Source organism: Jaculus jaculus, chromosome 11 (genome assembly GCF_020740685.1).
Source record: "Jaculus jaculus isolate mJacJac1 chromosome 11, mJacJac1.mat.Y.cur, whole genome shotgun sequence".
Lineage (NCBI taxonomy): Eukaryota > Metazoa > Chordata > Mammalia > Rodentia > Dipodidae > Jaculus > Jaculus jaculus.
In genome coordinates, this window is record NC_059112.1 from 59,213,020 (window position 1) to 59,220,217 (window position 7,198).

Sequence of the window (7,198 nt, forward strand, 5' to 3'; positions counted from 1 at the left end):
TCCAACTCCATTATTTTTTTTTTTAAGCTTAGTGAAACAGTGAGTTTATTAGGATTACTTACATAAGTATGGATGATGGCTAGAGAGATTGTTTAGTGGTTAAGGAGCTTGCATGTAAAGCCTAAGGACTTAGGTTGGATCCTCCAGTACCCATGTTCACTAAATGCACATGGCATGCCTCTGGAGTTTGTTTGCAGTGGCTAGAGGCCCTGGCGTGCCCATTCTCTCCCTCCCTGTCTCTCTCTACTTGTCTCTTTCTTTCTCTCTCTCTCAAATAAATAAACATAAAAAGTTGAGTGAATGAATTTGTTTAAGGGGGGGTTTCAGTGTTTTAAAGAGTTAAAAGATTAGTGGGGATTTTATTTCTTCTGAAGCCCCCAAACACTCCAAATTTTGGGATTTTTAAAGCCATACTTTTCTTTCACACAGCTGTGACAGAATACCGCACAAAATCCAGTTAAAGAAGGAGTTGATTTGGGCTCACAGTTTGAAGGAACACAGCCCATCATGACGGGAAGCCGTGTAGGAGGAGCAAAGGCAGCTGGTCACATTGTGTGTGCAGTCAGGAAGCAGGGAGGGAGGAATGCTCATGTTGAACTTGCTGTTTCCTTTTCCCTTTTCTTCAGCCTGGGACCTTGGCCCATGGCATGGTGCTGTCTATATTCAGGGAGATCTTCAGTCTTCAGTTAAACCTCTGGGAAATACCTGAATGGGTGTGTCTCCTAGGTGATTCCAGATCTAGTCATCCAGAAGATGAACCACCACATCACCAACTAAGAGCTAGGAAGCTAGCAGTCTGATTTGACTTTTCATTTTTAAATTGTTATTTATTTATTTGTGGGGGGGGGGAGGAGACAGACACACAGAGAGAATGGGTGTGCCAGGGCCTGTAGCCACTTCAAACAAATTCCACACCCATGTGCCACTTTGTGCATCTGGCTTTATGTAAGTACTGGGGAATCAAACCCCAGTCAATAGGCTTTGCAGGCAAGTGCCTTAATTGCTAAGCCATCTCTTTAGCCCTAAATTTTCATGATTTTCTGTTTTGTGTTTTGAGGTAGGGTCTTGCTGGGTCTTGCTCTAGCCCAGGCCGACCTGGAATTCACTATGTAGTCTCAGGGTGGCCTTGAACTCATGGTGATCCTCCTACCTTTGCCTCCTTTTAGGATTAAAGGTGTGTGCCACACCCAGCTCTAATTTTTTTTTATTTTTATTGCCACAAAGTTGTACATAGCATTTTCTGATACTATAACTGAACACCTGAAACTAGTTAAATTAAAAACAATAGATCCATCCATTTTCCTGCAAATTCATAATTTCATTTTTCTTTACCACTGAGTAGAACACCATAATGTTTTCCCTCATATGTGGATCCTAGCTACAGATGATTGGGCTTCTGTGTGAGAAGGAAAAAAACTCAGTAGCAGAGGCCAGTAAGTTAAAAAGGAGATATAAAGGGAAGAGAAAGGAAGGGTAGGAGGGTACTTAATAGGTTGGTATTGTATATATATAAGTAGAAGAATAGATTAAGGGGGGTGAAAAGGCCCAAAGTGAGGTCAGGGGAAGAGATTGAGTAAAGGAAAGGTGGAGGGAGGGCTAATCACAATCTAAGAGGATACAGATAAATCATATGGAATCCCTGGTTTTGGACAATGGAACACTCAGGAGCCATAGCTCGTTGTTAGAAAATTTTCAGTGCCAGGGATGGGATACCTCCAGTGAGTTGTTGGCCAGGGAGGTCCCTGATGCCCCCAAAACATTATAGGCCATTGCCGAGGCCCTTGGCTTCCCACCAGGAATCGATGGTAAGACCCTATTGCTGAAGACTCCACATACTTGGGCTGCAAGGCCACTGAGAAATCCTGCTGGAACTGAGCTGATAACCTCCTCCATGTAGACCAGCTGACAGCAAGCTGGAAGAAGCCATTCTACATGTAGTTCAATGGGAGAAAGAGATACCACCAGTGAAGATACTCAACAGTGGACACTGCAAGCCTTATAATTGGCCTGCCAGGTCAAATGAGCCAACTGGTGCAATAGTGGCACGTCTGTCATGGTGGAAACCAACTGTCCTCCAATGGACTGGAGGCCCATTCCATGAGAGGGAATACATCCATGATACTGAAAACTTAAACCAGGGGTAGTCATGAGCTCTAGGGGTGTAACAGCTGCTGATGTCTGGATAAATGTATATACTATGCTTATCAAACTGCCCAGTAAGCACTTTTCTTAATATTTATACCCTTAAAATAATGCTACTCTCACTTATGGTAGAGAATCTTCTCTTTTCAGATGGCAGTGTCCTTGGGATGACTCAGAAGGTATAGTGCTGGAAAGAAGTGACTGGAGTACTGAGTAACATCTCGATCACACCTTCCAATGCTCAGGGTCTAATGCGGAAGAGGTGGTGGAAAGAATGTAAGAGCCAAAGGAAGGGTAGGACTCCTTACAACGTGCTGCCTCCAGACATAAAATGGCCTGGATATCCATGACCTCAGTGTCTGACACTACCTACACAAGATCATCATAAGAGGAGGAAAATATCATGACATCAAAAGAAAAGAGAGACTGATTGAGATGGGGAGGAGATATGATGGAGAATGGAATTTCAAAGGGGGAAGCGGGGGGAGGGAGTATTACCATGGGATATTTTTTATAATCATGGAAAATGTTAATAAAAATTGAGAAAAAGAAAAAAAACAATGGAGCTTTGTTTAGCTATCAGTTCTAGAGGCTGGCAGTTCAAAGGCATGACTTCAACATTTGCCTGGCATCTGTTGAGGCCTTATGGTGTGTCATAACATGGTACAGGGCATGGCATAGTGTGGCAAAGCAAGTTGCTGGCATGAATCTCTTCTTGTAAAGCCACATATGCCATTCAGGAGCCCCACCCACCCTCATTACCTCATTTAAAATTAATTTCCTCCCACCTCCAAGTATCAGAGACCTAGGAAGTTGAGGGTTAGATTCTAAGATATGAACTTTGGAGGACTCCGTCCATGGCCATGGGATTCTTTTAGCATTTGATCTCAGCTGTACCAGGGTAACTTTCTGTCAGCATTTGGAAGCCATCCCATTGTCTTCTGATTTCCATTGTGGCCACTGAGAAATCTGCTTTAGCTTTTATTCCCCCCCCCCACACCTTTCTTACTTTCTTTCTGTCTTTCTTTCTTTCTTTCTTTCTTTCTTTCTTTCTTTCTTTCTTTCTTTGTCTCCCTCTCTCTCTCTCCATCCTTCCCTCTCTCTCTCTTTCTCTTTTGGTTTTTCAAGGTAGGGTCTCAATCCAGCCCAGGCTGACCTGGAATTCACTCTGTAGTCTCAGGGTGGCCTCGAACTCAAGGTGATCCTCCTACCTCTGCCTCCCAGGTGCTGGGATTTAAGGCATGTGTCACTATGTTTGACTCTGTTACTCTTTCATGGATTTTTCTCCTCTGGTGGCTTTGTGTTGTCTCACCTGGTCTGCACAGCATCTCTGGTGTACGTGGCGGTGAATTGATTGCATTCTACTGCTGTGGGTGGGACTTCATGTTCTTGTGGGTGTGTGTTGCATCCTTTGTTATGGTGGCTCAGGGGTTCAGATTTCTTCTCTGCAGCAGTTCTGATATTCCACAGCACTTGGTGTCCTCATAGATACAGCTTCTGTCAGAAAGCCTTTTCTGTGCCACAAATGACCTCAACACTCAGTGACATGAAGAAACAACCATAGGTTAGCTCACAATTATGTGACTTGGTCATTTGGGGCTGGACAATGTGGCTTTTCACTTCTAGACCAGGCTTTCCACAGTGTAGACTGTGGGGTCATCAATGCACTTAGGCTGCTGTGCCTCAGTGGTGGAGGGCTTTGGGGCCATTCCAGATCTGAATGAGAGCACTTGCCATTATAATGTGTCACAGAAGAGAGCAGGCATTTAGGTAGGTGGCTCTTCTCTTCCTGCGGTGCTTGCTGCTCTGTCATGTACTAAAGAAACAATTTAATATCTGGCTGTTCAGGAGGCTGGAAGCCCATAATCAAAGTGTGGGGAAACCCTAGAAAGGACTCACCAGGCTTAGAGACAGTTGCCTTTCCCCCCATGTCCTACTGTGGCCTTTCCTGTGTGCACAAGGAGGGAGATGGAGAGGACTTCCTGGTGTCTCTTGTCTTCCTGTGAGAACATCTGTCCTATCAGATTAGGGACCACACTATGACCTACTTACCTTAATTTTCCCCTCAAAGGCTCTATGTTCACACAGTAACACTGGAGGTTAGAGTTTCAGCAAATGAACAAAAATGGGAGTACATGCATATGCAAAACTAGTCTGTAATACCCTTCATCTCACCATGTGACCAATGATGAAATATTGGATGATAGCATTACGGGTCCCAGAAACGGATACCACTTTTCTCCTATTGGGATGCTGGGAAAGTGAATGGGTAGACATGGGGCACAATGTCTGCTATTTCCAGGTGGCATGAGTGTCTCTAGTGTGTGTGATCACCTGGAGATGCCAGGCTAGATAGCCCACCCTGGCTTCATTCTCCCCTTGTACATATAAGCCATGGTTATTTTGAAAGACCTTCACATGCACGATCTCCTCTAGCAATGGCAACAATGTCAGACTGGATCCAGGAGCTAAGGCCAGGAAGGCCATATGCTGCAAGCATGCATTTGGCTGGCAAGTGGCAGGTACAGCATCTGGCAGAGGTGTGTGGCTGTGGCACCACTGATGGATCTGCAGTGTCCTGTGGTCATGGTGGTAGTGACAATACACCTGGTCATAATATCTGTGAACATAAGATGGGGCACAGCTATGATCACAAACATAGCTTCCTAGAAGCCTCATGGTGTGACGTCCAGAATGCAGAGGTACCAGATGGAGTGGCGGGGCTGCGTGTCATGTCATCCTGTCTCAGACGTGACTGTATCTTCCTGCTGTCTCGTTCCTGAGCCTTTCCATCTGTCCCCTTGATTCCTCAAGAGGATGAGCATCCTTCTGGTCAACTCAGATCTGTTTCAGTGATCATAGATAGTTCATCACTCACAACCCTAGTGTGGTGGTTTGAGTTAGGGGGTCCCCCATAAGCTCATGTGTTCCGAATGCTTGATCATCAGCTGATGACAATTTGGGAATTGGAGCTTACTGGAGGAGGTGTGTTGTGGGTACGGGCTTGTGGATGTTATCTCCAGCTTCCCCTTGTCAGTGTTTGGCACACTCTCTTGTTGCTGTTGTCCATCTGGTGTTGGCCAGGGGGTGATGTCCACCCTCTGCTCATGCCACGTTTTCCCTGCCATCATGGAGCTTCCCTTCAAGCCTGTCAGCCAAAATAAACCCTTTTCTCCCAAAAGCTGCTCTTGGTTGGATGCTTTGTGCCAGCAACTGCAACACCCAGTAACTCTAGCTGTAACATCTGGGGAAACTGAGGCACAGATAAAGAGAAGCCAATCCAGGATTACAGAGTTTTTGGCCAGGCCACCTCCTCCACTTAGCAGATAGTTCTTCTTGCCTTTCAACAACAGTGTAATCTTCTGAGGCCATGTGGAGTGGGGGAAGGGAGCTGTCTGTCCTCATGGTGTCCGCATTTCCGGGACCAGCATGGAAGCAGGTGCAGCTGCCAGGCGTGGCTGAAGCCTGGGCCAGGGCCAGCACTTGGGAATGCAACAGGGTATGTCCCCTCCCTTCAGGGAAGAGCAAGTGCCAGGCGCCCAGGACAGCGGATGTGGCCGTGGCTACAGCCCCCAACTAATTCCACACCGGCTGTCTTGGGCCAGTTCCTGGGGCCTATGTGTGATATGTGGGGAGTATGAATGGGGCTCTGTTGCCAGCAAGTGCTCTGTGGAAGGCACTGGTGGCTGCACAGAAGGTGGGGGATGCACACACAGTTGCCTCCTGGGCCTGATGTCCCTCTCCTGGCATCAAGTCCCAGCAAAACATCAGGAAAACATCAAAATGAACCCTATGACTCACCTGAGGCCTGCTTTCCAGATTCCTAGGAGGGACTGTGGTTAGGGCTCCCAGGGTTTAGCCCTGTTCTGGGATCAGCAGATGTGGGTCAGTCCTGGACATAAGTGCTCACTCCACTGAAGCCTCAGGTTTTCTTCTGTATGGGCAGACAGAAGCTACCCCGGGGGAAGTGTAAACTTGGATACGTGTCCCACTAGTGGGACTCGGTGAGACTCCAGCTGCACTTCAGTTTGGCCTCCTCTTCCACCCAGGCCCTACCTCCTAAGGGTTGGGGTCCAGGGTGGCATCCAGGTAGGGCTTCACTGCTTGCTTGAGAACTTATTTTCTGGGTGCAGGTTGTCGCCAACTGTCTTCCCTGTCTCCTGGGATGCTCCTGAGTCTTGGCCTTGAGACGGTCTTACACGCCGGATGTGTTCATGGTATAGGCTTGACAGTACTCTTGGGCTTCACAATAACCTGGAGTGGGCACCTGAAGCTCAGGCCAGACCTTGAGAACCACTGCCCTGGAGTGGCAAGCTGAGGAGGGGACACCCAGAAACTTAGATACCACCTGCATCCAGCTGGGCAGAAGGCTGCCAAGTGGAGCCCCTGCAAGGCAGTGCAACTCCTCTGTGCCCATCTCTAGCAGGCTGGCACCAGCAGGGATTCAGCAGGGCCAGTTCTCGACCAGTGGTTTGGCTGGGATGGAGAGCTGAGACTATGAGGTGGCACAGTGAGTACTAGTCCTGGCAGACACTTCACTGCCAGAAGTTCAAGTTGAGGGGGAACGCAAATGCCTAAGTGGATGGGAAAGCAAGCACCTTGCAGAGCCCCAGCTCCACCGCCTGCCTAGAGGACCCACATCTGGGGGTGGGGAAGACCTAGAGTGTCCTGGGCCAGGTCTGTTTGAGGTCAGTCTGTCATCAGGGATTTGTGGACTGTAGGGTGTGGGAGGGGCTGAGGGTAAAGTGGGGGCTAAGATTGGGAGCACTACAGACCCGTGACAATGTCCCCTTTGGTGGGGTCAGTTTCCTTTTTGGAAAGCACCTGACCCTCCCCGCAGTTTTTCAGCCCCAGACTGAACTAGTCTCAGGAAGGGGCTGCTTCAGGTGGCCTTAGGTGGCTAGCTGAAAGGCACCCACGCCTAGTGCCACCTACTGTCTCCCACTCGGAAGGCGGCGGAAGACCCCGGGCCACTGGGCGCGTGCATCCAGGTCCCGGTGTCGCCGAGCCCCGCCCGCCGCGCCGGGCCCGCCCTCCTGGCGCAGCTCAGGGCCCT